A 6,201-nucleotide genomic window follows, 5' to 3' on the forward strand; every position below is an offset into this window, starting at 1 on the left:
CCTCTGATCATTGTCTGAAGTATTTTATTTTCCTGTTTTTTTTCCCCCAAATTCCCTCTTTTAAACATCTGGACCACAGCTATCCATCCTTTGGTTTACATACTGTTGTAAATCTGTTCTGTTCTTCAGGCAGAATATCTTTAAACTATTGTCATCACCTCTTCACGGATTCTATGTCTATCCTGTCCTGTTCTGCTCCTCTTAAACTCTGTTGCCTTTCTTCAAAATCTGCTTTCCTAAAATTGTAAATTTGATTTGGAGTAAAGTGTTGAGGTTCAAAGTATATTTCAAAGCACACTGTTACGTTCGCAGTTGTTTAATGGTTCTCTCTTCTATGTTTTTCCACTCTCTTGATTGCTTGAGAAGACCGTCATTCCCTTTTGCAGGTAATGCAATCTTAATCATGTTAACCATTTCAGTTTTGGCTGTTGACATTCCTATTGAGTTTTCCCAGTCTATGTGAGAAAAGTTAAAGTCTCCCATTATAACCACTTCTTCCTTTGCATATACTTAATTGTGTATCATTGACATAGAATTAATATGTGTATATGGTGGTCTTTAGCATACTCCTGACACTGTATCTTCCGGATGGTTTTTTTATAAGTATGATCCACATAGTTTCTTAGACCCTTGATGTCTGTAGCCTACACTTGTGAGCCTGTATAGTTTTTGGCAATGTAGTCCCACACCTCTTCCAGTTCCATCTTTCAGGCCTCTTCTGAGCACCCCCAAACCAATAATGTTGTATTTATCTCTATCATTCTCCATTAGTCAAGTCTCTTTTATTACTAAGTTATATTATAATAGCCTGCTAAAGTAATAGCTTCTATATTATGCATTTATAAGATATTAACAATTAAGTACCTGGTCTAAGGTTCTCTTTGTCTTTATCCCTAATGCTTCTTCCTTTTAGTTTTTCATTGGCTTCTACTCCGTTCCTATTCTAGTTTATATGTTTTTAGTACTTCTCTGTGATTGCTTGTTTTAGGACTAGTGGTGCCCGTCTTTATTTAGATGACCAGCAGATGTGTACTGGGCGATGACTGGAAGCCATCGAGTATGTAATTCCCCAGTCTTCAGGTTTGTTAAAAGTCTGTGTGTTTCTCAAGAAAGAGTAGGGGTGCTGCACTGGTGTCCCGGCCAAATCTCCAATTGGCCTTTACCAATCATAGCCTCCTATTAATCCCCATGTATGAACTGTATAAATGTATGTATGAACTGAATATATCCCCATGTATAAATTCAACTAATCGCAAAGGATACAACTTCATTCAGTGCCACCAGTAAAGCAAGTAACCCAAACTTAACCATTAGCGAAACTATCAGGATTTACCAACTTTATCACCTACCTTAACTTTTTAGTTTTTCCCTGAAGCTTTTGACCAGACTAGATGTACCAGACCTTATCTGGACCCAGAGGAAGAACAACACTAATATCTTTGAAGTGGTGAAAAGGGAATTAAAAATACAACAGTGGTGTTTAAATATGTCTGGCTGGTGTACAGTAATTTATTCAGCTATCAAATCATAATCTCGGCAAGTGTCATAGAGTGACAACTCTTGGGTGTGGGGTAACAGGTGTCAGGGACTATGTTGACTTTGAGTTTGCACAGGATGGCTTGTGTCCTTAATGATGGCACATTCGTCTTTCCTTGTTCTGGGGCTTCCTATTGATCACAGGACCTCCTCCTTGCTCAGACACTCCTCAATTGCCACATCGTTCTGAGGTGACATGGGATTGCAAGACGCGTCAAGCCAGGCCTCAGACTGAGAAGGGAGGCTCTAGAACAGGGTACGAACACACAATGTCTCGTTGCACCTGGCCAGATGTATCAATGAGCCCTGAGAGGTTAGCTGCGCCCACACGCAAGGCATCAAAGGGACACTTCCACTTTGCCCCTGGAACAAGTCCTGCGCAGTGGATAGGGGGGCTTTAAACCCCCCCCCCCGATGAGCACACAGAGACTAACCTGGAGGGAAAACTGCACCCAAGAGAGGACTCTGGCCCCAGGGACTCCACAGAGATCAGTGGAGGTAGGCTCCTTCATCCTCCTCCCTAGAACCGGACTCTGAGGAAGATAGGGTAGGCAGGCGCATAAAGGAACATGTTGTCTGGGACAGCAGGGACTGGAGAGGATGACCGAAGCTACTACTGAGGTTCTCTGGGCGTAAGGAGGCACGGCAGGCCATCGACTGGATCTGAGTTTAGAGGTCGGGGAAGCTGGACTCGTCCTCTGGGACATTTGGGTTTGGGTGACTGGGCTCCATGTTCTTGGGCAACTGGGTTCTTGCACTAGTTTGTGACTGTGTGTTCTTCGTGGATAATTTGTCTAGTGTTCTGTGTCAGGTGGACGGTTATAAAAATTGTGGTTTCATGGGGATCCTTTTGTGTGAGGGAAACGGTAGATTGATAGACTGTAATAAAATGCGATTATGTAGAATGACCGTCTTGCTGGGTCTGTAGTTGCACTGGTGGTTCCGGGAGATATAAATAACCTGTTGCAGGGGGGAAAGGGTCCTCGCACCCTTATATTTGCTAGGTGGCACAGTCGCCTACAGAAACGAAAATTATTCCTGCATTGAAGGGGTCGCCATATGTGACGTAAGCATAATTCTAGAGGGCAATGTCTTTGTCCTTCAGAAAATGCTGTTTCATGAACGAACGTAAACGCAAAACACGGACCGAAAACACAAAAAAAATGACACCAGGACTCATAGAATATAGAATAAAGGATTCGTAGAACAGTGTGCGTCTGGAGTAATTAAAAGAGACAAAGGATGAATGGACCACAGTTTCTGATGTCGACTCAATAGTGACGGAATTAAAGTTTAATTGGAAAGGAACAAGAACAATGAATTGTCATAGGAGCAAAAGAAACGTGTGGAAAGGTTATATATATATCGACATTGCATCTCCAACAAACGTACTGCGCAACTAACATAAGCTTTTGGAAGTTCCGCTACAAAGTATAAAAGTTTGCATTACATTTGATCTAGTTTTGCTTCATTCGCTCAGTCTACTACTTGTAGTACGGTGTACATCCACGAGGTGAGCATTTTATCTGAAACTGTCGTGTCGGACGTACAGTACCTGAAAGAATATAAAGTAAAACATTAAGATTCGTGCATTTCATACAAATACATCCTGTAATCCTATTTCTACTTCTTGAAACACAAAACAGTGGATACAATTGAAAAGTACTTGGAAAGCATTTAAAACCAGGAACAGGAGATATGCTTTGCGTGTAATGAGTCAAGGATCGGTGTTGTCAATACAACAGTTATCATACTAGCCACGCGTTTTTGGAGACATACTGGACCGTCTGGTTTCTATAACTCACGTCTTCAGTTGTCTTTACAGGTCACCCAAAACACATTCGTAGTCGGCAGTATTTACATCTGTCCACTAACTTGTCGTAGTACAAGGTTCTTAGGAGACCATTAGACCTTTTATAATGTCGTTTAGCTTCCTCGTGTATGGAAGAGGCATAGCTACCTATAATCTCTCATCCATAATGATAATACCCTTAGGCTATCGATAACTCGCCGTCATAATCAATACAAAACAATACAAACACACGGAAAGTGTATCGTACCTCTACACGACTGGACCATAGTTCACAACGGACTCCCCGTATGGTAATAAAATATTCGGCGGTTTTGCCAGTTGGTCTGAGCTCTCATTACATTCGGAAATGACACTATACACAGATTTTCCAACTCTGTTTTGCTTTCAAAACATCGACAAGAAGCCGAATTTTGAGCGAATGAATGGACTACTAAGGACAACAAGAAACACGCTTTCTCTCTTACTTGTCCCTTTGCGTTAAATCAAGAGGAAGGGAATGGGCGAGAAGTTCTTTAATAGTCGAGAAATCTTAAAATGAGAAAACAAATTTGAACTTTCGAAATGTCAGCTTTACATAATTGCCGTTTAGTAATTTGCAAATAAATACAACAAATGCCGTAACTGAAAGCCGATGGGTTTTTTTTTTAATTCATTCACCACAACCCCAGTTGAACACGTTTCTTACTACAGTACAGCCTTCGCAGGCTCCACAAAAAGAGTATGCTACAACTTGACTGTATCATTAAAAATAACTCGCAAATAGTACACCCTGTAAATTAACCGTATGGATTGCCAAACTCCCGCTTTTCGCACACCACATAGACAATCTTTTTGCTTTTTTGACTGACCTTTCTACCAAATTATCCTGATCAATTTTCTTAGTGAATTGTTCAAAGTGAATTCAGTGGCACCAAAAATATAGACGTCCTTGATCAGTTTTAGTCCTGTAAAAGTTTAGAAATTTGTTTTTTTTAATTATACACAAAATAACTGTTGTACACAAAAAATAAATAAGACAATCAGTTTGGATGCGTTTAATTCAGAAAACATAAATTCAATGCAGAGAGCATAGAAAATGCTCTTAAACGGAAAGATATTAACTGTAAACCCGGCTAAAAGCGCAATCTTTTTGTTTGAATAACATTTTCTCAATTAAATTAATTTCAATATTATAAACGTTTATTAAACATTATTTATGCAACTTCAATGGTGTTTATTAACTTTAATAATTAGTTGTCGCGACAAAATATATTTAACAAAAGAACTACCAAACTCCCTTCAAGCAAATATATTTAAACAAGTAAATTGTGTTAAAAATATCTCTCGGTGGTAAAGCGGTCTGAAAAAAAGAAAAAAAAAGGTATTTGTGTTTTTAATAATTTTCAAAGCATTTCTTCGGAGTGTTTTTTCGTCCCGTGAGAGAACTGTCTCAAAACTTATCCAAAAAGTATGATAAATTATTAAGAACATTCTAAAATATTCTTGTATAGCGTCAGGAGTTGTGCGACTGAAGATCATAAGTGTATAAATCAGATATTTATCTTTGTAAGACTTTGGTCTAAGAACGAAATGCCAATCTCATTGTATGAAGTTGTATGAAACATGTGACCGCCTTCTGTGAGATCACTAATTTCACTAATCACTAATTTGTCTTTCTCTCAAATCCATTCCTTCAAGTCTCTTTTCGTGCCAAACGATCCCATACTTACAGAATTTAACGAGAACGTCACAATATACGAAAACATTCACATATGTGCTGACATAGTATCAAAATAATATGTAATAAACTTCACCCCAAATACCTAACTTTTCAATTTACAAATTTACTTGAGAAAACTAACTCCAGTATCTGTAGTATCTTGCCTAATGAAGAAATCACAATTATATGATTATGATAACTATGCCGATGATGAAGACGAAAATGATGAATACTGTATATAGGCTACTAGTGGAAGAGAATACTGAAATATAGCAAAAGTGATTTTAACGAATGTTTTATTGCTATACCATATGTCGTTGGTATATTTGTTTTTTTTGTAATAGTACTGCATTGAGTATTATACTAGGTAAAATCAAGCAATGATAAACGGGGAGTAGATCTTGTCATCACTACCTGAAACCGATTTATTTGGGCAATTAAAAGAAAAAAATAATATTTTGAAAGAAAATGTTTTCCAAGCATTGCTGAGATGTTTGAATTTTTACAATTAAAAGCAGGCTGTTAATCAAAATTACATTTAACCCCACCTTTAATTTGCAGCCAAAACGCAGTTTCTGACAAACTCCAGAAAACATGCATACACAATATCACGACAGCTGAGAAAATACTACTAGAAATCCAATCCCAGAAAGATAAACGTCAGGTAACAGGTCCCTCCTCAATTTATTCCGTGAGACAACGATTTAGCATTTTTAATTCAATCTATAAAGTGATTAGTTGAAGCTCAATACTACACATGCTCAGTGTCAAGCTACGGTTTTCGCTCTATGATCAGAATGCTCCATTAGCGAAAGTGGCCTCAACCACTGATTTAACTTTAAAGCGTGATCCAGGAGATGGGAGAAAATGCATGGCTTTTGCTGACCCAGTGTGTATCTGAAGTTTTTTTTTTTTCCTCCAACACAAAAATGCCAGAAAGGCTCAAACTAATTTAATCAGTCTGATCTAGTAATGTACGGGATCCTTCATTGTCAATTTCATTAATCGAATGTTTTTTTTGGAGAGCGCGAAAGTGTTCCGATTGACTCGGTTCCCGTTCCATGCAATTATCCAGCCCGCGTTTTCGGTGTGATCACGCTGCCTGCTGTCAATGAACCAGCCTGGGCTCCTCTCTTCCGCTCCCCACCTCGGT

This window comes from Lepisosteus oculatus, chromosome 10 (genome assembly GCF_040954835.1).
Source record: "Lepisosteus oculatus isolate fLepOcu1 chromosome 10, fLepOcu1.hap2, whole genome shotgun sequence".
NCBI lineage: Eukaryota > Metazoa > Chordata > Actinopteri > Semionotiformes > Lepisosteidae > Lepisosteus > Lepisosteus oculatus.